General features: G+C 41.1%; 1 long non-coding RNA gene across 1 annotated transcript in view; it reads left to right on the top strand.

Annotated features, from left to right (window-relative positions):
- Positions 1-9,805, top strand: part of LOC119145792 — a 29,248-nt gene extending 19,443 nt beyond the window's left edge. Inside the window, exon 3 of the long non-coding RNA XR_005103532.1 lies at positions 9,730-9,805. This is a non-coding gene — a long non-coding RNA (uncharacterized LOC119145792). The remainder of the gene's footprint in view (positions 1-9,729) is intronic.
- The last annotated feature ends 15,224 nt before the right edge of the window (positions 9,806-25,029 follow it).

A 25,029-nucleotide genomic window follows, 5' to 3' on the forward strand; every position in this document is an offset into this window, starting at 1 on the left:
AGAAATTCAGGAAGAGAGAGGCAGTGAAAAGAAGCCATGGAAAAACACAATAAATGCGAAAATGCTAAACGAGAAGGAGCACAAGAAAGAATAGAAAGAAGAAGGGAATATTCTAGAAGGAAAATAGTGCTAGAAAGAAGCCTAGGGCTAGCAGAGCAGGGAGAGGAAACAAGAATGTGGTGGAATAAACGTATAAAACAGAAAAGAAAGGGAAAAAGGAAAACATATTCCTTAGATTCTTTCTTTACATTATTTTTCCTAATGCATGCTCTAAGCACTGTGTAACCAGCTACATCCCTAGATTTGTATTTTGCAGTAGTCCTACTACACGTTTTATGGCTTTCAACAGCATTTGAGCTGAAGCAGAAGCAGCTTGTAGCATTTTTCTTCCTTTCTGTCCCCCAGTGCCCTCTCAACATTTCCTATGTTCTGCTGACAGTAGGCAGAAGGGTTATTTGGCACCCTTCGCCCACTAGATTGAGTGCAAATGCATTTTGGCAGCGATGCCTGGTAAACTGCATATGCTTTGCACATGGCCCTTCCCTGTAAAGTTTTGGGTAATATTCCACTAGTTTTCTCTCTCATTTATATTTCCTTTCCCTGTGTAGCCAGAATGTTGGAGAATAAGCATTGGTATAATGCTTACCTTTTGCTAGCTCACCCACACTGATGTATGTTTTTGCATCCCTTTTTGCCTTATCTGTATTATTTTTCCTGTGTTAGATGCAAATAGGATAGAAGATTCTGCATAAGGCAACGTGCTTTACCAGGCACCAACAAGGCACTCAAAAAATGACAGTGATGTTGGTTGAGTGTTCAAATTCTGCAGTATTTTCACCTAGGCTGTGTAACCTTTTCTTCACTTCTGAAGTGTCCATTTCTATGAAGAAAGGAGAAAACAGGGAGACAATAGTTTTGCTTACAATTCCAAACCTCTCACTCAGCTTTTGTTGTCCAAAATCTCTTTTCTTAGTGCTGATCCAGGCTATTTGTGGAGCTTGCTTTTCAGTCTGTTTTTGTGGTATACTCTTCTTTCTCTCTTGTTCGCTGCTTGCTTGGTCAAAGAACAATCAGCTCAGTGCCTTTGCCTTCATAGTTCAGACCTGGAGCATCCATAGTTAACTAGTGCCTTCAGAGAATGTCTTCCTTGTATCATTTCAAACACTGTTACAGTGGTGAAAAACTTACTCTTACAAGCTGGAAAGTGGTGACCTTTGGTCATGAGGGATGTAGGCAAGGCACTGACTGATACTCTCTGTCCCTTAAACAAACAGTTGGTCTCTATATATCTCACTTTTAACACAGACATTTTAGGAATCCGTGTTTTGATAAGATGCTTCACTCTTACCACTTTTATTGTTCATTTGAACTTTATTTGAGCAGTATAGTAGCCTAAAAAATAATGAAAGCTTCCCACTTCCCAAGGCAGCTATTCTTTATGTAACTTTTAAGAGTACAGAACGAATATCTGGTAGCTCATCGTATTTTAGCTTTTGTTGAAGGAAGGGGACTATTTAATCCATCATCTAGCTCCAACATCTATTGCTAATATTGCTGAACCAGAACTTTTGCAAGGTTAAGCTACTTCTTCCCTACACTGTGATGTTGTTCTTCCTGAAGAATCTTCAGTTACCTAACTGTATTATTTTTCATGTGCACGCTTGTTTGAAAGGATTTCCAGCTGTCCTGGAAATACACATACCTCCAGTGTGGTAATTAGCAATACACAGGTTTCTACTGTGTTCCTATTCTACTTTTGTTGATTGGGTAAATGTAACAACAGCATGGAAGTGCAGGAAGCCTGTGTCACCAGCCTGAGCTGCAAAGCTGCTTGTGTAGGCATGGCCTAAAAGTAAGCAAGGGACAAAATTCATGTGTTGCATAGTTCTTTTCATTCAAGTAGTTTGAAGGGAATGAGCTGGCCATGCCACCTCTGATCTTACTTCTGTAGCTGTAAACACCATGGCCTGTTCTACTCATGTAGCCAAGGGCGATGTGGGAGTGACTTGGCATGCAAGGGCACACTCCAGACCTGCTGCAAGAGGTGCTGAGATGTAGTTAGAGTCACAAATGCCACAGAGTACATCTGAGAGTTTGGGTTTAATTTGTCTTTGGATAAAATCATATTTATTGGTTTTATTACATAAATAATTGAACAATGGAAAAATGTATGTATTTGGCTAGGAAAGGATTTGCAAAAGCACATGAGCATTCTAACCTCACTCCCTTTGAGTCAGAGTTGAACCCCTAACTTCTGCATTTTTTAACTATCCTCCTCAAAACATGACAAAGTGTCTGTACCTGCTGTGTTTAAATATGGGCGAATGTGAATGAGAATTTATACAGAATATAGTCACTGCTGTCAATATTTTCTCTTGAATCTTTCCATTGATCTCAGTAGGAATTATACCAAGCCTTTGTTAGGGACATAGATTGTGATGCCTATCACTCCTGATATCTAAACTGGTTTTGTTCTATCAAATGTGTATGTTGCTATGAAAAACTATACACGAATTGTGTCCTTCCCAGAAAAAGCAATTCTGATGAGGCTTGTACATGGTTCTGGGGTTGTATTACTTTCCAAGTCAACACTTTTACAGGAATAACATCTTCTCCGAAGATTTACAGTAAACAGATGTGCTAGACAAAGGCTGAAGGCAATTAGAAATGTGGTGATGTGATCAGCCAAGAATGTACTGTAGATCAGTGGGTAAACTTGGCACTATAGTCTGCTTGCAGTACCTGTATCACTTGGTTTTCAAATGAGAGTCCTGATATGTACTGTTGGGGGTGTGTGTGTATTTTTTGGGGGTTTGGTTTTTTGTTTTGTTTTGTGTTGGGGTATTTTTGTTTATTGTTTTTGTTGGTGGGTTATTTTTTTAACAGAAGTAATTCACATTGCTAGTGTATGGAAAATGACATGAAGTAAGTAGCAAGAATATTACCGTTTCTTTTTTTTGTATTTACTTCCACAGCATTAACAATATAAGAACATGACTGAATAATTCATGTATATTTTACTGAGGCATTCTCTCAAGCAACCGAGGGCTTTCCTAATGGTTTGCCTAGACAGCGATTCCAGTCTGTGCTTGGAATGTTTGATTTGCAGGGCCCCACCACTGTGCTAATGTGTTTTACTTTCATAGCTGTCTCAGTCATATAAAATTGTTGCCCTACCTATAGACTGATAAATACTTTCCCTTCTTTGGCGCTGTCAGTTCACATAAATATTTCATGCAGCTGCAAGCTGATCTGGATGTTTGCATTAATGAACATCCTTTTCCCTTTGACTTTATGACTGTCGTATTCAGCCAACTCTACCATTTTAAAAGGAGAACACTAATCAGTTTGCATGTATTCTTCTGTTGTAAGCACGCCATATATATATGATCTTATGTGCCCTATTTTGGCTGTATCTCCATTGTCATCTACCTTACTGTATTGGGTTTCTGTGACAAGGGATTGGTGGTGTGATGGCTACAGGGGTGACTTCTCTGAGAAGAGACCAGGGACCCATGTTGGACAGAGCCAATCCAGCTGGCCCTAAAATGGATCTGCTGCTGGCCAAAGCGGAGCCCATCAGCAACACTGGTAGCATGTCCGTGATAGCGTATTTAAGAAAGGGTAAAAAACATTGCGCAGAATCTGTAAGAGGGTAGTAAGAAAAATGGAAGAGAAACAGCCTGCAGCACCACGATCAGAGAAGGAGGAGAGGGAGGAGGTGCTCCAGGTGCTGGAGAAGAAATTTCCCTGCAGCCTGTGAAGACCGTGGTGAAGCAGGCTGTCCCCCTACAGCCTGTGGAACCAGTGTATGTGCCCTGAAGGAAGCTGCAGCCCATGGAGAGCCCATGCTGGAGCAGTCTCCTGGCAGGAACGGCAGCCCATGGAGAGGAGCCCACACAGGAGCAGGTTTTGTGGCAGAACCTGTGGCCCATGGGGGACCCACACTGGAGCAGCCTGTTCCTGAAGGACTGTACCCCATGGAGAAGACCCATGATGTAGCAGTTCTTGAAGAACTGCACCCAGTGAGAAGGACCCACACTGAAACAGTGAAGGATTGTATCCTGTGGGAGGGATCCCACGCTGGAGCAGGCGAACAGTGTGAGGAGGAAAGGGCAGCAGAGATGAAGCACTATGAATTGACCACAACCTGCATCACCCATCTCCTGGTGCTGCTCAGGCAGGGGGAGGAGGTAGAAGAGTCAGAAGTGAAGTTGAGGCTGGGAAGACGGGGGTGGGAGGAAGGTGGTTTTAGTTTTGTTTTTTAGGGGGATTGCTTCTCACTATCCTACTCGGTTTTTAATTGGCAATGAATTACATTGATCTTCCCCAAGCCAAGTGCGTTTTGCCCGTGACAGTAGGTAATTGATGAGTAATATCCCTGCCGTTATGTCAGTCCTTGAGCTTTTTCATCTTATTTTCTCCCCCTGTCATGCTAAGGAGGGGGAGTGAGAGAGTGGCTTGGTGGGCACCTGGCAGCCAGCCAAGGTTAACCCACCACTTTTACCTAAAATGGTTCCTTGTGGTCTTTTAGGCATACCATGTTTATGGATTTACTTTACTGAATGTTTATCAAGAAATGTAATTGGTTGTTAAGGGAAGATGAATGCTTTCTCCCTTGCTTGTGCTCTGTATTTGAATGCACAGAGAAGATGAACACAAACTCATGGGCTCAGGCACCGGATTTGAGCTTGTGTAAAATCTGAAAGTGCCCTCCTTTCAGCTGTTTTCTTGTCCTATCTACCACCAAGCAACAAGCAGAAAAATCTGGCTATGGTAGGGCTTGTTTCTAGAGCATTTATTTGTATCTGTTTCAGCCAAAACTCTTACCTTTGCAACAGTAGAACTAATTATCTGGGCTGAAGTCTCTACTTGGATGTATCTCTTAAATCCCCCATCTCAGGCACACAATGAATGCTGTCCTTTTCACTTTCTTTGACATTCTCTTACAGGGCAATGAGCAGTGGTATCGCAATACCTGCTGACACATTAACTGCTAGTATTAATATCAGTCTACATATAGCTGAGACAGCTATGTCATTTCTTAAATGAGATGAAAATCATCTCTTAAAAGGGGTTTCTGTTCCCAATAAGCTATGTTCACTTGCAGCAAAGGTGGTGTGCCAAAATATTGTCTTAAACAAAAATATCCTGGTATTGATTGGTGGGGGGAGAGGTATTCCATGCAAACAAATTGCTTATGTTGAGTATCTGAATCACAGGCTTTTCCTGCTGAAAAACAGTTTTTGCAGATGTATGTAACTAACAAAACCTGCAAAGTCTGCTTCTTCCCTTGCAAGTCTTGTAACGGAATGGGAGAATACCCACTGCCTTTCTTCTATTCCCATCAGCTCAAACTGGATTGATGGTCTTTAAGCTAAACATCTCTCCAGCTGCCACCCAAATTACAAAGCAAGGGATTCCATCCCAGTGGACAGGCTGAGCTGCAGGGGCAAAGAAGTTTGGGTGCCTATGTCCCTCTTCTGGTGTGAATTCTCAAGTGCCTAGTAGAGGCAGAGCCAAACAATGATTTGGATGGGAAGAGCTAAATCAAGCTCAAATGAGTCTGCAGGGCAGGTCTGCATCTGGCTTATAGATCTGCTTCCTTTCAGTGGAAGCCAGTCCCTCAATGATATATCCGTGGTCTTTAAACACTGCCAGGGTAGAATGAGGTGCCTTAGATGGGACCGCTTCTTGCTGTGCTATGATTCACCCTAGCTGGCCATTGCCTATTGTCAAATGCTGAAAACAGAGGCTCCTTTTTGGAATGGAACTGCCTTATCGATCCTTGTTTACTAGCAAGGATCTCTGGCTCTGGCCGGAAAACTGCTGATGAATGGCGTGTGAGCATATGGGAGTGAAGCAGTTTGTTTCACAGTTCTGCCTAGTTTACTTTGACAAGTTTTCTTCTTACAAGCAAGAATGAGGCTTTAAAACTGAGACTCTAAAATCATCAGAGAACTTTCACTTGTGGTGTCTGTGTGAGATAATGGCTTCAACTGCTTGAAACTGAGCACAGTTTGACAGCAAGGGCAGGAATGAGGGGAAGGTAAAGTGAGCCTTCTTGCATAAAAGCACTAATATGCTTCAGAAGTCACGGTGGAGACTTAAATTTCCAGTTCAATCCCAAATGACTTGGCTTTAATAGTCTGTCCAAACCCATTTGACATTCCTTTCATGTCTTTCAGAGCATTCAGATTCCTCAAGCATTTGTTGTGCTACCTAATTAATTTGAAAGACTGTGCTTAATCCCAAAAATAAGTTGATGAAGTTTTACAAAGTTTGATCTTTGATAACAAAGCTGAAGGTGCTTCAAAAACAGCAAATTTAGAAAGTCACAAATATATTACTTCACTCTTGTTCATAATAGAAGCTGTTTTAGTTTATTAATTCTGAGTATAGTGCAGCCACTGGCCTCCTATTTTACTTTCTCAGGCAAATGTTCCAGAGGAGCAAGAGAGCTGTATTCCCTTTCCCATTTACTACTACCCCATGTAGCATGGGAAAGCTGTTTTGTCTCATCCAGCACATATGCAGTGAATATATTAGTGGACAAGGGAAGACCTATGGATGTCATCTATGTGGACTTCTGTAAGGCCTTTGACACTGTCCCCCACAACATCTTTTTTTCTAAATTAGTAAGAGATGGATTTGATGGGTGGATTTGATAAGGAATTGGCTGGATGGTCACATCCAGGGGGTAATGGTCAACAGCTCAATGTCCAGATGGAGATCAATGATGAGTGGTGTCCCTCAGGGGTCTGTATTGGGACCAGTACTGTTTAGTGTCTTCATCAGTGACATAGTGGGATCAAGTGCAGCTTCAGCAAGTTTGCAGATGACACCAAGCTGAGTGGTGCAGCTGGCACACCTGAGGGAAGGGATGCTATCTAGAGGGACCTGGACAAGCTCAAGAAGTGGGCCCATGTGAACTTCATGAGGTTCAACAAGGGCAAGTGCAACGTCCTGCATAAGGGTCGGGGCAGTCCCCAGTATCAATACAGGCTGGGGGATGAAGGGACTGAGAGCAACCCTGTGGAGAAGGACTTGGGGGTTCTGGTGGATGAAGAACTGAGCTGGACATGAGCTGGTAATGTGCACTTGCAGCCCGGAAAGCCAACTGTATCCTGGGATGCGTAAAGAACAGCATGACTAGTAGGTTAAGGGAGGTGATTCTGCCCCCTCTACTCTGGTGAGACTCTGCCTGGAGTACTGTGTCCATCTCTGGACTCCTCAGCACAGGAAAGACATGGACTTGTTGGAGTGGGTTGAGAGGAGGGCCACAAAGATGATCAGAGGGATGGAACATCTCTCCTATGAAGACAGGCTGGCAGAGTTGGGGTTGTTCAGCCTGGAGAAGAGACAGCTCCAGGAAGACCTTTTTGGAGCCTTTCAGCACTTGAAGGGGGCTTTTAAAAAAAATGGGGACAAACTTTTTAGTAGGGCCTGTAGGATTAGGACAAGGAGTAATGGTTTTAAACTAAAAGAAAATAGATTCAGACTTGATATTAGGAAGAAATTTTTGACAGTGAGGTTGGTGAAACACTGGAACAGGCTGCCCAGAGAGGTGGTAGATGCCCCATCCCAGGAAACATTCCAGGTCAGGTTGGATGGGGCTCTGAGCAGCCTGGTCTAGCTGAAGATGTCCCTGCTCATTGCAGGGAGGGTGGGCTAGATGACTGTAGAGGAATGAAGGCAGTGGGTTGATTAGCATTGATAATATGCAGCTGTGGCCTTGCTGCAACATCAGTGGGTTGATTGACATGGATGATGTGCAGCTGTTGCTCGTTCTTGCTAAGTGGTTCAATAGCCCTAAGGACTGTGGGAGAGGTGGCTGGGTGGAGGAGGAGTAGTGTGGTCTAACCTCTGGAGGAAGGAGAAGCAGCATGGACAGTAGAGTCTGACAGGAAAAGCCTTGTTGCAGCTTGATAGTTTGTTTGTGCTGCAACAGGTGACCTCTAAAGGTCACTTCTAGACCAAACTGTTCTATGATTGCTATGATTCTATTCCATATTTTAACTTCAACTACATCTGGAGCCTTTCCTCTAGGTAGCTCTTTGGCCATTTTAATAACTGAATTAGCTTTGAGCATTCACAGTGAGTTGTCTCAGTGGTCATAGATCAGCTGTGGAGCATTGTATTTGTTGAGGTGCTGTTCTGCTTGCCACACGGATGAGACACATGGTGGAGTGCATCACACAGCTCCCTTTACCCATCTGCCTCTATAAAATCATGAATGCAGAAAGGGAAAGGGGTTATGGTGCCCACTTGGGTCTCATCCCACATAGGGCCAAGGCCTACTTGAATCCTGAAGATGAGAAGCATGGCCATGCTCTGAAATTTAGCCATAATCTGTGAGAGCCATGTATTTTCTAGTGCAACACTCACCAGGTCCCACAGCACAATGCCTATGACACTTATTGGGAGACTCAGTGCAACAGCCAAGAATTGAGCTGCTCCCAGGAGATGGTCCTGATAGACTGAGGTTCCTGCTCATGAGCAGGAATGAGTCCCTGGGACAGCAGGGGATAATCCTTTTTCCATAAGGGAGAAAGAGATGGGAGTGAGCACAACAGCAAGGCAGGCGGGGGCAGGAGCCCTGAGGTGGGGGCGGGCAGAGCCTGTGCTGAAAGTCCTTGCAGCTGAACTCCGAGGCTCACCAAGGCTTCTCAAACAGTGCTCTCAGGAAGCAGGCATTAAGTGCAGGAACCTCAACTCCCAGAATGAGCAAGATGTGTGCTCTGGATACAACGCTGCGCAAGCAGATGTTCAAAACCTCAGACTGAAGTAATATTGCCACCCTGAGGGACTACTAACTGTAACTGCTCTGAACAGATTTGCTGAAGGTGCACCTTGTTTGATTATTTAAGTTGTTGAGAAAGATAGAGTACTAGCAACAGGAATAACCTGATACTGAACCTTTGACTATGGCTGGGATGTGAGGGCACTAATAGTCTTTAATGTCCCTGATCAGCCTCACCTGGGGCCTCCACCCACGCCTTCTGCCTGTGATCCTAGGAGGTGCATTTAAACTCAGGCTGGGGCTTTCAGTCTTGGCTTGAGCTATGTAACAGGCATACCTGTCTCTGATCTTCCTTCCTTGAGGGATCCTGGGCCTGTATGTTAGGTAGCTTGTTCCTAGTCCTTTCTCTTGGACAGATATTGGACCCATGTTGCAGCATTATCTCTAGCTCTGTCTCTGCCCTCGTCTCCTGTGGGGGTCCCCAGATTGGACCCTGGATCTGGTTCATTACCTTGCCTTGTTTGGGACTGTCAGTGGACCCTGTTATTACCACCAGGCTGCCTGCCACCTTCAGACCCCCTGGGAGTCTGCTCTGGTGAGCAAGGGCGCTTCTAGTGTTGTAGTCACCTTTGGTTCCTGGCTTGTTATACCTTGTGGAGCTGCTCTGCTTTTGCTGCTCTCCTACAGGTAAAGTGGAACTGGAGGGCTCTGAGTCTTATTCTCTCTTCTTTTCATGAGTACAAAGTTCACACAAATTAGGATGTCCTTGTGTGTAAAAAGGACAAGAAAAGCTACAGTGAATCTAAATGAAGAATAAAGGATAGTATTAAAGGAGAGGAATAAACAGTTCTAGTTGTTTGGCACTTCCCACTCTGAATCTGATCTAGCTTTTACATGTCGGTGCAAATTCTTTGGCAGTAAGTTTGTGACAGCACTGTGTACTTCAGCAATCCCTTTCAAATGCTGCATTCTGTTGTTTTCCTCAGCTGTGAAGATTCCCACAAGGAGCATTTCTGAAAAAGTCTGTAGCTGTGGTGAGGACTTCAGAAGGAAGGAGCCCTGCAAGAGTAAAACAAGTGGTGAAATACCTCAGTCTACTTCTGTGAAAGGTAATGACATTTATGCTAAAAAGAAATCGTACTGTACTGGAGGAGGTTTTTATTTTTAATTATCATTAAAAAAAAGAAGACTAAAGCTGGTGATTCCTGCAAGGTAAAGAGGATGATTCTGCGGCATATGGTCACAAGGAAGGCTTAGCTCACAGTAGATCATACTGTCAACACACAGTACATTCCTCTTATGTTTTTTGGTTGTATGGTTGGATTGTTTTTTCATGTCCCAGTGATGGCAAATTTGTTGTGATTTTTCAAATGGTTTCCTACAATGCAAAACTTGCCTGTTTCTCAGTCTTTCAAACCCACAGCCTGCTCAGCTGCATGCCCCATTTGTGCCTTCAGTTTTGCTTTACTGACCATAACTTGTGATGGACAGAATAATGTTAGTAGCAAAAGCTTATTTCTGAAGTAACCTCTAGCCTTCAAGTGTTGAAAGGGAAGCATGGTTGTAGCAAAGAATCTTGGCTGCTGTTTTTGATACTAAACTTGAGCACAGTTAATTGAAGAAGGAAAGCGGTCACATTCTACACAAGAATATGCCCAGAAGGGCAGGTGCTTTGTACCAAAAACTGAACTGAGAGGTTTGCAAAGATAATCAGCATTAACCTAATTGCCCCCATTGAAGTCAAGGGAGAAGGCAGAGTTTGGCTACGTACAGTGCATGGCACATAAGAATTTATAGTGATAAATACTGTTATTTCCTACTAGCAAAAGGCTTTTACTGGTTTCTGAGCTTCTGACAATGACTGTATTATGTATCAATATAGCAAAAGCTCTACAACCCAATCACTGTGATTTTTGCTAGTAAAACTGACATTGTGTGAGGAAATTCTGTAGCTCGTCATGTCTCTAGACTGATGTCTATGTTGGCTTCTCTACTGCAAATTTTCAGGGAGTTTTGGTGAGCAACAGATTAGTTTGATGGAAAAGGGGGAAGTTTAAGAGACAGGGAAGAACCCAGGTGTCTTCTATGCTTTTGCTTTAGCAACCTCAGAGATACTTTAACTCTCCAAATAGAGAAGCAAGGGCTGGGGGAGCTACAGAAAGCATATACTTTAAGTTGTTGTTCTGATAGGAAATTCTTGGTGAGGCTGAGTATGAAGTCTCCTAATGGGCAGAAGAAGGTAGCACCTTGTATGGAGTGCAAGGGAAAAGGACAGCCGTGGAAAGGATATAAAGAATAGCAGAGCAAAGCTGGGTTTGGGGAATACTGGGTGGCATTGATGTGAGAAGCTCATAAAGTTATGGGAGTGTCAGCTGTATGTGGGAAGGATTTAGAGGGTTGCTGAGAAAGACTTAGGGGCATCACTGGGCAAAGGAGAGAGGCTGGTCTGGTCTACAGCAAACAGGATCCCATGTGGGCATCCCTCCACAAGAGGCAGGAACTGGAAGGGAAGGGGACCTTAATGGGGAGAGAGATAAAAAAAGCTTGTTATAGGAGAGGACTGGGGCGCAAATAGTGCTCTTTCTGGGAAGGTTAGTGGGAACAAATTCCCTCTGTAGCATGAGGGACAAAACCCCAAACTGTGATGTGGAGTACATGAGCACAGGGACTCTTGATTTGGGAAACTGGATTTTGAAACTGGAGTGTGGGTAAATGAGAATGATAGAGCACTGGTGTAAGGGTAAACATTGCAGTGAGTCTGAGACATGAGATAGTTAAAAGGAAGGTGTGGTAGATGAGGTGTGGCAAAAGCAGGAAGCAGCCCCTGTATGCATGTACAAGCACAAGGCAGGGTGTGAACCCTGGTTAGGTAAACGTGTTGAGGGGTATATGAATGTTTTGACAGTGATGGACTGCAGTTCTGCTTCTGGTAACACTGTGTGATTGGGAGGTTGTCAGTTCTGGTCACTTGCATAAATGCATATTGCTCCGGTGTCAGATTCTCTCCACTGTTCTGTGTTGAAGTTCTTAGTGGATGCGATTTCCAAAAGTCCCTGACAATTGTGGAAATCGGTTGTAATAATGTCCTCCTGGATCTATTGAGGCAGAAAAGATTGTTGGTAGTGTACTTAATAGTAAAAAGAAGACTTTAGGAAGAAAAAAAGTATTTAACTTTGTTTTAAACTGTCATCATTTGTCTTCACACTGTTTTCTGTCTTGGTATTTAAGGTAATTATTAACCTGTATTTCAGACATGCCTAGGTGGCAGTTTCAGAACTATGAACGCAACAATCCAGATCTGTCTTATTTTTTGAGCAATTAGAAACACATTTATTCACTGTGAAGCTAGCAAAAAAACATGTGTGAGTTGACTTTTCCAGAGCACTTAGGAACCAAAGTCCTGTGGTTTTGAAATATTCTGTAATACTGAAACTGTTTTATGAAATAAATGTTTTGGAATTACTGTAGTATTTGGGGGAAGGGGTCATGGGAAAAAGTGAGCTGCTAGTAATGGTTTTGGCCGGAGAGCTCACAAGACTATTTCTAGGGCTCTGAATTCATAGCTAAAGTTGCTCCAAGATTCAGTTACGGGATCTGTGGCTGGATAGAGCAATATTAACTTTCTGTAGGGAATGGCCAAAAATAGAGGAACGCAAGCATCTGGCACAGTATTTATTCTTTAAATTAAATATACTCATTGTTAGACATCTGTATTTTCTATTCTGTTCTCCATTTAAACATCTGTTGGAGAAAATTTCATGCTGCTGTATTTCTGTTTGCATTGGTTCCTAGTTCCAGATGTTCCCAATGGAATGGGAATAAGCCTGGATAACCAAACAGCTCTGCTGGTGGTATTGTGACAGTTCTTTCACATCTATGGTGATTTGAGTATTAAAATACACTGCAGTGGATCATCCACATAGTACACTGAAGCATCTAGGAAACATTAGTTTCCTAAAACTGAAGCAAATAAGGATGAATGTTCATTTTCCCCTGACCTTGCTATTGTATTCTCTGTATGTTTCCCTTGTTGCTTTCTGGCTAAGGACTCTTATCTGTGAAACTAATTTGGGGGCAAGGAGGGGAGTAAGTCCTAGGAATTATTGTTCCAGGAAAATATGTTCATCTATCAATGGATCTTTAGCTGATAGAACTAGATATGCCTGTTTTATTAGCACCAGCTACTCAGCCTAGTGCATGAACTTGCCATGTAAACATTACCATGCAGATACACTTATAACCATATAGAGGGCCTTACTGCTTCACGTGACAATTAACTGTATAATAAAAATTACTCTTGTATTGTTTTGTTCTTGTAACTGTAGCTATACTAGACTTTTTAAAAGCATCTTCACTGACTTAGTTCACATTCAAGTTTTTAGCCACTTTGAGGTTAAAGAGTGCTACAGGTAATGCAGGTCATGAACAGATAAGACGTTTATTGGTGCTTGCATTTTAAGACAGAAATTTGGAATATGAAATCAAAAGAAAATGTGATGGTGAAAAGGACTGAGGTGGGCCTCCTGGTGGGCAACAAGCCAGAAATGCACCCTTACAGCTAGAATGCCAACAACATCCTGGGCTGCATTAGAAGTGGAGTTGCAAGGCTGAGGGAGATGATCCTTCTTTTCTCAGCGCTGGTGAGGCCACATCTGGAGCACTATGCCCCAGTCCTGGGTTCTGTGTTCCAAGAGAAAAATGGTCATATTGGAGCAAATCCAGTGAAGGACCATGAAGATGAGTAAGGGCTTGGAGCATCTGTTATACAAGGAAAGGCTGAGAGCTGGGACCACTTAGCCTGGAAAAGAGAAGGCTCAAGGGTAACTTATCAAGGTGTATAAATATCTGATGGGAGAAAAAAAAGATAGAGCCAGATTCTCCCCAGTAGTCCCCAGGACAAGAGAACAAGACAAGAGGAAATGGCTGCAAACTGAAGTACAGGAAATTACAGAAAATTCCATTTAAACATAAGAACAGTCTGTTTTGCTTTTGAATTGTGGTCAAACACTGGACTAGGTTGCTCAAAGGTTGTGGAATCTCCATTCTTAGAGATCCTCAAAACCTGAGCAACTTGCTGTAGTCCACCCTGCTCTGAGTAGGGTGGTGGGACCTGGTGGTCTTCCAGCCTCAATCATGCTCTGACTCTGCAAGTCTGTTCTCTAAATTTGAAAATTGTAAGCCTTTTGGTAAGTACCTAGTTAAAATACAATGAACAGGAACACAAACTCAAAGCTTATAAAAATGAATGGGAGCTTTCCTGCTGAATGAGTAGACTGATTTCCTACATTAATAAAATCATACTTATAGATCAAAAAAAAAAGATAACATTCAGCCCTGATAGGGAATCAAAAATTATTCAGGTAATTGATACTACCCTGTTCTTGTGAATCCTTTATTCACCTAAGTGACTTCTTGAACCTTAGTCCCAGTTAACTGCTTATGAGTAAATTTGATACAGTTAAGTCAGTGCCTGCAGAATATGGATCTTAGTAGACACATTCCTGTCTTTGATTTGTTCATCAGCCTGCCTTGGGCTTTAGAAAAGGTGTCATTTCAGTCATGATTTTCTGACCAGTAGTACAGTTTAAGGGATACACTGAACAAACTGATGACATCAAACAGAAGTAATCCAAAGGAGGATAGATACTCAGTTCTTTGTTGGGTGGTAGCCCTGACTGCACAAAAAATACAACTTCTGACTTGAAATTCAAGCTTGGCTTTTAGTGATTTCAGGAAACCAAGAAACATTTATTTCTTTTCTTTCCAAAAAATAAGTGCCTAAATTAATATAAGGGGGGATGTTGCTAGGTTCCTTAAATTTTCAGGCTAAGGACTAGAAATGGGCTTTTAAGAAAGATGGGGACAAACTTTTTAGTAGGGCCTGTAGCGATAGGACAAGGAGTAATGGTTTTAAACTAAAGGAGAGCAGATTCAGACTAGATATTAGGAAGAAATTTTTGACACTGTAGTTGGTGAAACACTGGAACAGGCTGCCCAGAGAGGTGGGAGATGCCCCACCCCAGGAAACATTCCAGGTCAGGTTGAATGGGGCTCTGAGCAGCCTGGTCTGGCTGAAGATGTCCCTGCTCATTGCATGATGATGGGCTAGATGACTTTTAAAGGTTCCTTCCAACACAGATTATTCTATGATTCTATACACAGCAAAGTCCACTCACACTATTCTTCATACTTAGAATTCCTGACGACTATTAGCACTTTCATTTCATCCACCTCTTACTGCTCCAGTCTTGCATCTCACTTGGGACAGGATACCTATGGGTGGGGTGCCCATGGCAAAAAAGTAATCTTTCCTGTTAGAGGCATCACGCAGCAGTGGTGCTGAGGACTGTCTAGTAGCTTGGTACCTTGCTGTATGGCCAGGTTGCTCTGCTTCTGGTACCCCACCCAGGCAGCCTCTCCCTCAGGCCTCTTGTGTTTTCACCAATATGTTATTAAGTGTAAGGAGACCACCTCTTGTGGCACAGCCTCACGAACAGTCTCCTTCTCTGTGTAGGTGGCACTTGGCTCTGTTATAGAAACATTCTGCTGTTTTTGTGGAACATAAACCTGATGTTCCTCTTGATCGGTTTCATGGGTAACTATCTGCTCCCCTGCACTCTCCCCTGCCCCAAAACAACAACAACAACAACAAAGGCCACTACTTCCCAAAATGGGAAGATCACAGGGAAGGATGAAAACTCCAAGTTGATTCTGATTTCTTTCTTGCCTTGTCTATAAAGAGATTCATGCTGCTAAATGCTGAATACTTTGAGGTATACTAGAGCTAGTCTCCAAAATGCTACACTGTCTTCTGGCTCGGTATGGCATTTAAAGCCTTTGTCAGCCTGGCTGTGACACAGTGAACTCCAAAGACTGACTTTATGGTGCTTTTGCTCACTCTTGTTTTGGTGGAACGGTTGATTCAGGGTGTGAAAGAATGAGCAGGAGAAATTTAACATGGTGCCAATTTCCGTTGCCTTCTTTGGAAGGCTCCGTATGTGGAGGGCAGGATGCTACGGAATTTGACCGCTTTTGGCCAAACTTTTCCACCTCCACTGGCAAATTTCCAGTGGCAGCAGTAGATTTGTTCAGTTGAATTTTATGTTCAGTAAGGAATCAATGCTGGACTCTGATAAATAAGGAGGATTCAATTTTTTTGTGTGGAAGAAGGATGAGAATTTCCTGTTAAGGAACTGATCTGTACCGCATCTATGAACATCAAGGAACTGCTGAAAATACAGGTGCCATGGTGGATTAGACTATAGGTGAGGCCTTTTAGTGGGACGGCTTAGATGAGAGTATCACTGACAAAAGGAAAAACTTATGCAAATTTTATATAAGTCCATTATACTCTGGGCCCTAAAGTTTGTGTAATTGATTTGAGCAGAGTCTACTTGCTTGAGGTTTTTGTAGTTTCTTCTTTAACTGTTCACCAATCTACAGGTCCCACTTTAATATTTTACAACTAAAGTGCACACAGCATGAATAAAATGAGTTCTGATTTACAAAGTTTGTATGTCTGTTGTTTCTTATGAATCCTGATGAGCTGTAGCAAGCCAGCTTTAGATGGATGTAAAAAAAGTGTTGTGAAAAAGAACTGAATAGCAAGATAGAGAAATTCTTTAGCAACATTAGTGGCAGTTAATCCAGCAGGGATCTTTAGGTTTGTTTCTTTATATGAACACATAAAAAGTAAGTTTCTTTGACAAATATTACAGTGGAGTTATTTCTGATTAACTCCAGGGACTTATTTTCTTGATATAATTTGCAAGCTTTCTATAATGATTATCAAAACTCCTGAAAAATCCAACAGAATTTTTTTTAAAATGTCAATTTTCTCAGTTCTGACATTTTTCTATCCGGTAACAAAAGGGACTTGTGGTTTAAAAATACGTATTTTTAGATTAAATAGAGCTGCAAGAAATGCTGAAGCTGTTTTTTTCCAGAAGGTACAAAGCACATCGACTTTGACTATGGGTACAGCTATGCTGAGAATGCAAATGCTTGTAAAATACTGCTTAGTGATATTTTTAAAAAAATCAAGTGCCAATAGATAGAGTACAAAATTGTCAGAGAGCTGTGCACCCCGGATGGTAAATATGGCAGTTTAGAATTGACAACTAAGACTTACCCTTTGAATGTGAACAACTTTTAATGAGGTTCACTGTAAGTAACGTTCCTGTGGAATTATGGTCTCCTGGACAAGCTCTGTACCAAGTTTCTTACCAGTGTCTCATTCAGTGTGAATGTGCTAGCAAGCTGCTCTTCAGTACTGTCAATTACATGGGTTGCTCCTATTTTAAAGTTGATTATGAGAATTCAAAACCTCTAATATTTTTATGCCTGTGCACAAAGTGGTTGCATGAGTAAGTTGGACATGTTAAAAAGTATTTATTGGTTCCTGTAATTCTGCAAGTTAATGCTGAGTTTGAAACAATGAATTCTGCACATTTTTAGATCCCTCAGAACTGATCTGCCCTGCATAAAAGCAAAAAATTATATTCATGTGCACAAAGTAGTTTCTTCTAAACAAAAATGATCTATCATCTATCTGTTTCTCTCCCCTTGGCATCCCCCTGCCCCAGGTTAAGCTGTGCACAGCTAACTGCGCAGTGCAGCAAAAACAGACAGCTCTGCATTCAGGAGTACTGGTTCTGCTGTCATCTGCCAGCTACATGTGTCTCTTCTTTGTGCCATAAACTGGTTGTGGCGACCCACAGTGTATGAGGTGCTTCTGGATCTAGAATAATGAATCTATTGATATCATCACAATTACTACTACATCAGGTTGGAAGTAAAGATTACTAGAAGCTAAAAACATGTGAGAGAGAAATGCTTGGCATATCTTTATGCTTTTCCCTAAGCATCCTGTTGTAGCTACTGACAATGACAAGTTGTTGGATTAGCTACTCCAGTATATGAATCCAGTACAGGTGTTCTTCAGAAAGACTGGGTTCAGGAAACAATCTGGAAAAGCTGCATGCCACGTTCCTCAACCAGGATGTCAAATGAGCAGACTTAGATCATGATGTGTGTTTGGTTCCTGGCCCTTTTGCTGTTGTGAGTAGTGATTTTGATTTCCATAGCAAGTATCGTGGAGAGGATGAAGAGGGATCACTTATTCACTACCACCTCCAGTAAAAGAACTAGAGAAGCATCACTTGAAACTAGCAGTTGCCAGGTTCAAAGTGAAAGGAGATTCTTTATCCAATGTGAAGCTAAGCTGTGAAACTGGGAGACTGGAGAAGTCCCTTGAGCAAGAAAACAGGGATAGCAGCTGAATATTTGAAAAACATCTCTGGCTCAGGAAGCATTCAAGCTACAGACTGTGAGACCTGGGGTAATCATTCTGAAGAGAAGTACAGCGGTGTACTTGCCCTGTTCTTACATTCTTTAGGCATCAAATTTTGTCCACTGTCAGGACACTAACAAGATACTGAACTAGTTTTGGCTGGAGCAGTTCTTATGACTGTGAGTAAAATCTCTGGCAATATATATGAGAGTCTCTCAATGGTAAATGTGTCCATAATACCAAGCTCACTTAAAAAAACCCCACAAACAAAAACCCAAATAAAAATAAACATAGGGAAATGAATGTGTGTTTATATATGTTTATATCATACATGGTTTATATAATACATTATTGCTACATATAAACCTTTAAAAATGTGCATTGCCAGTAACATATCCAGTATATAACACTTTCCCATAAGATTCCCAAATACTCAGTTTACATGAACATCACCCAAACATAAGAATGGCAGATATGAAGTCCTGCCAGTATTTCCAGAGATGGGCGTCTGTTAAAGCTCCAATGTTTTTCCATTAGCACCTACCTAACTTTGATGTACCAACTTATGAATCAATGATTCCATGCTTCACAGATGTGCATTCATAAAATCTCTGTTTAGCCTCTGTATCAGTGACAACTTGTGGCGTGATGTCAGAGTTGCTGAATTTTCAGGACTCTCTAATTCCCAACATATGGCAGACAGATTTGACAGAGGTGGTTGTGAACACTGAGCACACAGTGCAAAGGTCTAGAGCAAGGGGAATTTATGTCTTTCCAAACATCCATCTGGGTGAAGACACTTCAATAATTACCTTTTGCTTTCATACCGCTCTTGGACTATTTCACTAAAGAAACTTCTAAGGAGAGAAGTCTGATACTTCTGACCTTGAGAGGTAATGCCTTCACACACAGTTACAAGTGTGACAAAATCTCTGTAGGGTGTTCAAATTGTTCAAATCTTACACAATCTTTAGTCACAGTGTCTGTCCTAATGTTAAGCTATGAGTTTTGAAAGAGCGAATCTGTTATCTCCCATAGGACCTCAATCTTCAAGCATTTTAATGTTACTTTAATATTGATCTAATTTTGCTGCTGTGTGAATGAGATGCAAAAATGTGCTACAAGAAGATAGAAGTGACTTTTTAAAAATAAGGCTTCATTACTATATTAGTGTTTTCTGTGGTTGACTTACTGTCCCAATTACTTTTGTCCTGCCTAAAGATTGATATGAGCATGGAGCCAATATCTTACCTGCATTCTAACCTGCAAATACTCAGCATCTCACAAAGATCAAGAAACTTTCAAAGCCATGCATTAAGGAATTACAGTGAAGGCTGAAAATCAACAGTTGTTTAATCAAACTTGTGGAGGAGCTCTGTAAGAATAACCAGAGACAATAATCCCCAGATATTTAAAGTGACTGAACAAGAACATGAATATATTTTTCATTTAATTTCCAATAGAATTCTTTCATTTTGATATTTTGGGGTATTTCTGTTTCCTCTGTGCCATCTCTCAATATTATTTTTTTTAACATCAGAGAAAGGGATACAAATTATTATTAAAATAATTTAAGAAATAAATTTGTGCCTTTTTCCTCCACACTTTTTTTACCTAGGAGGTGGGAAACTGAGGGATATTAAAGCAGAAAAGGAAAAAAATGAACTTTGAATCTCAAAAGTATCTCAAGAACAAATTTTGGTTTTGACATTCCTGTATGTGACACTATGCTATAGTTAAATGGCAAGTCTGATAGCCCCAGTCATGTTTAGTCTTGGATGTTTTGAACCATCTGTGAACAGTTAGATGTGGTAGATGGGCTCTATTTTGCTGTTCTGTGCTCCTTCAGGCAGCGTGTATGTGATGTGTGTTTTACTTGTGTGTGTACATATGCACAGCCGTATGAAGCAATGCCTTCTTTGTACTACTTTTGTATATTTCTTTATAATACTTTTAACTGAGTAGCTTGCCTTACAGGTAGTATTCTAGCAATGGGAAAAGGGAACTCAAACGAGCCCTAAGTTATTTTTTTATTTAATGTAAGTTTGAGGCTTAAAATTCCTTTTATAAGGAAAGCGATTATACTTGTGGCAAGAAAGAAAAAGATCAATGTTCTAAACACCTCACTGAAAATGGTCAGTGGGCAATTACAGGCTTACTGAACCATCAGTGCCTCTGATTTGTCTGAGCAGCCTTAAAGATCATTCTAAGGAAAACCTGGCACCTTTGCAAGTTAAACTGTGGCTCAGTAGGCGATCCCAAGGCTAAGTGCTTGTCAGCCATTGTATTAGTGTAAAAAGAAATATCTTTGATATACTGTCTTGTTTAATTGACAATAGGGAGTGATTATTTGTCTGTTTTCTGTATGTATAACTGCCAGGAAAACATTCTCTTAATCTAATGTGTGTTTTCAGTTGTTACTGTGCTCTAAATGGTAGGAAATCTTCTGTTTACCCATAAAAGGCTTTAATAGGGTCCGTGACTGTATCTTCAACTCTGTTTCAAGGACTTCAGAAATGTGGCTTTTGGAAAATTTGCACAGCACCGTCACTGAAATTTGGATACGCAGACTGAGTCCTTAGGTTTCAGAGCTGCACACTGTGCATCTTTCAGAGTTGTGAGGGACGTTCAGCACCTCACAGCATGGAACTCTAGGAGCGTGGAGACACAGTGTATGACTATACAGAGCTCCTGAAGTGGGAGATGCTGTGTTTGGTTTGTAAAAGCACAACCCTCAGAAGGCAAAATGCAGCAGTGTCACAGTTTGCTGCAGACTTTTTCATGACTTTTGAAGGGTGTTTTCCTGCCTTGAGCCCAAATGTCCTCTTCCATCAGTGAGAAGCTTACGGGTCCTTGTGACTGTCCTCATCTAGTCTTGCATGAGAGAGGAAGAAGGTTGGAACATTTTTCTCCCTTTTTGTCCTTTTGCTTATTGCAAGAGACAGGCAGCTTCTTCCTTTACCAGATTAAGATTTACCACAGCAATGAGGAGTTAGAGATGGGGCTATATATATCCCTGTATAAGCAAATAAGGGTGTGACAATCTTATCCATTGGTATTTTAATCTTTGTAACATTCTTCTTGCTGTAAAGAAGAATGTGAAGAATTCAAGGTGAGATGGGACCATTAGATTATTTATTCTAATCTCTTGAGTATATTAGTCCATAAATCATCATAATTTGAATTGTTGAAGAATTTAGCAATAGTGTATTCTCCAAACAGTATCTAGTTTTTGTCAAAATGACTTCTGAAATATAGAGTCCAACTTCATTATTTTATTCCAGGTGTTAATACTCTTCACAGATGTAAATTTGGGCCTTAGGCTTCATTTTGTACTCACTAGTTTCTGTCAGAGCCAACCACAGTATAGTAAACAAAATGCATACCATAGGTATTTCACTACAAGGCATTTCCCTCAATTTATGAATTAATTTCTGAGATTATTCTATGATTTTATTATCCCATGTCCTAAAAAAATATGAGAATAATGCAATACTTCAGGGCTAATCACCTAATCGATACTGTACACAAAAATAAAACAGTTGCTTGGACCCCAGAGTGACCCTCAATGGTCACATATGCCCTCTTTGCCCCAGCCATGATAAGAGCTCTGCTCAGCTGCTTGTCTGAGTCTCTTCACAATACAGTCCCCACCGCTTTACAGAACTCTGTTAGTCTTTGTCATCTACACGATTTTAGCAGATGTGGTTTTTAGATCTGAAGTAAAGACTCAGTCTGATCCTCACAAAATCCTGTCAGACAGTACCACTGTCGGGGGCTGGCTTCCCACTCATTTCTACTTTTTTATGTTTCTCCATTAACCTCATACAACATGGCTTTGTATTGCTGTTTTTTGTAAAAACTAAGCAGTTGTACAATACTACAAATGCTTCACAGTGGCTATTATTAGTTGTGTAGCAGCTTTTATAATCTAGTCTTGTGATTTATGAGTGTGTTTAACTAATAGAAGTGAAGCTTGACCAAAATCCCAGATCAAAGTGTCAGTATTACCTTCTTTCTGCGACGAGGAAGTTAACGGGACTAAACTTATCATGGCTATCATAAAAAATTCAGAATTGCCAACTGTTTTAGCTTGTGCATGAACATTAGTTTCCTGGTGGGAACTGTGTCTGCACATGCACTGTCAGAATTAATCTCGTGTTTAAGAGTAGCATTGTATGGCAACAGATGAGGGTGCTCTAAGGACAGGGCTTTTACTTTGTTACGGATAGTGATAAGGAACAGTCTGAGCAGGAAACAATACAAGTCTCTCTCTGAATGGTCTTTAAGATTTTTCAGGAAAGAAAATGAGTAAATTCTTGCTGAAAACCAAAATGCTGCACTGACAAACACTCTTCCCTAAGTAGGGCGTGAGAGAGAGTGTGTGAAGGCAATAAGAGGCATGAAATGGTAGGACTTTGATACCAGTATAATAAAGATGTGGTGAAGGAACCTCTATAGAGTAGAACTGGTTCTTGGTTTTAATATTATATTCATGTTTGATTTCTAAATGCTTTACCAATGACAAATACAGAAATAATAGATGTTACAAACCTGAGCAGTATACATTGTATTTGTTGTAGGTATAGCATAACAAATCTATAACAAACCTATAGAATTTCTGGACTTCAAAAAATCTAAAAATTAATCCTTACATTGTGTATTAAACGTTTATTAATACTTTTAAAGTATTTATAATTAGGACATTATATGTGAGGAGTTTCCTCTCTGCTGTACTGCAGCACCGCATGGCTGTGGTAGAAGGCATATTGATTTAATGAATTATTTATTTTTTCAATACATTCAGTGAACCTGATACAATGGACTTTCTGAAATGGCAGCATACTAGTATATGATGTTGAATCACCGATCTAAAGTTCCTTTAAATCTGGCCATGTGCAAGTCTAGAGTCAGATACAGATAAGCCTTTGGCAAGCACAGGTGGAACAAAAATGAGTTTTGACATGGCATCAATGCTGGCAGTTAAGCCAATTCTTTCCCACGGTGAATCTGAGAGGTTGGAAAATTGTTCTGTATACATGTTCCTGGCGCTATATATGACTTTTCAGACTCTTTAACCAGGAATGAAATTGTGGTCCACAGGCAGACACTAACTTCAACATAGATGGAAAAGGAGACATATACGCAGCCGCAGTAGTATTTGGTGATGGCAAGGCTCCAGTGTACCCCATTACTGTAAATTTCTGTTGAATGAACATAATCCCTACCATTAAAATACAAATAACACCTGTCATCAAGTCTGAAACACCTCATTAGAAATTTCAAGCATAAATGCTGCTTACTGACAAGAGTTCAAATGCAGAGACAAATCCTAAAAAGCAGAGGACCTGCCATATTTTGAAGTGCAGGGATCCTTGTTTGCATAGCTTTACCAAAGTAGAAAGAAAGTTAAAACCAAAAGGTTTAGACTGTAGCTAATTTAATGGTAGGGCAGATGCTTTGTACTTTAGCAATTGCTCTGTAATGCAGAGGAGACAGGCATTATCATTAGACTATGGTAGTTTTCTAAAATAGAAAATAGCACCAGTAATGACCCTTAGCACCAACCCAACTAATGTGGCACACTGGAATCACATGACTGTTTGCTCTATCATCTTTATTATCCTCTTTATCTGAAATATCTGTGGGTATTCTGGAGAATATCGTAGTCTGTCCTTCCCTGCTGTTTTGACTGGTTTCCTGTCCCATTTAGCCAATTTGATAATGGAAAGAGGATGCTGCTATGTTCCAAGACCAGTGGTCCCTAATAAACAGAGTGGGAGAAGCAGCTGCAGCAGGCAGGCTTCTTGACCACAAAAAAAAAGGAGATGTCTAAGAGATGTTTTTATAATTTTTGGTCCCTGTAGAGGCTAATGAAGTCCTGATGCCCTGACCTTTTGTAGAGCAGACTGTCCTATGAAACAACTGGTCAAAATGAAACTTGCCAGAAGAATGCAACTAAGGGATTTTTGTGCTGTGGATATCATAACATGCTCCCTCCTGGTCCTAGAAATGCAAGAGTTGAGAGACTGAAACATCTCGCCTTGCAACTGAAAGGAGCAGCAGGAGGGAGGAGGCACCTTTGCCCTGCCAGGTTGCCAGGGCCAACCTTCTTTTGTAGGTCTGACTGTGTGCAAACTAGGTTGACAGTGATATTACCTAAAGGGAAACACAGTACATGCTGCAGAGCCTTTTCTTAATCAAAAGGGACGATTTCCCAGGGTGATATTTTGTAGAATCTCTTTATAAAGTTGCACATGAATGAACACTATTGAATGTCTTTAACACTCCTGGTTTTTCTGTTTGAATTTGCACAAGAAGAGACTAAAATCTCTCCTATTGAAAGATAAGAAAAAACCTGCAGGAAGACATTTGCTGCTGCTGTAATAAACATTCATTATTAACACTACTTTGTGAACTAAGAAGGAAGCTATTTTGCTGGTAGGACAGACCTGCTGTGTGTAGCTCTGGAACACATTAGTGACATGCTGCAGCAAGTATTGATAGGCAAGAAAGCCTTTGCTGCTCCTTCAAATTTACCCTTGTTGGGAACAGAAATAATAACTTTTTATATTATTTGTTTGAAGATGCTGAGTGAGTTATTTGGCCTAGTATGAGCACTACAAACAATATTTTATTGCCTGTCCAGTTCAGACCACCTTATGGCCCCAAGGTTTCTTTAGTATCTTTGTAGCAGCCCAGTAAGAATACTCATATACTTAATGGAACTGCTCAATAGCTAACATATTTGCGGCAAGGGCATCATGAATAATCAAGCCTGCTTATAAAGGACTTCATCTATGTATGTGGATCCTTTTACTGCTATGTGAGTTCACATGAGCTTGCGTTAGTCCCCACTGAGCCCTTCCTGTAGGTCTGTAAAGTGTGTTTGATGCTGGAAACTCAGGAGGTGACAGTATGCTCTCTGAGTCTCTGTTGGCAGTTAACACCAGGTTCTTCTGTAATTTACCTGGAAAATGTCAACAAAATAGCC

This window comes from Falco rusticolus, chromosome 4, assembly GCF_015220075.1.
Source record: "Falco rusticolus isolate bFalRus1 chromosome 4, bFalRus1.pri, whole genome shotgun sequence".
NCBI lineage: Eukaryota > Metazoa > Chordata > Aves > Falconiformes > Falconidae > Falco > Falco rusticolus.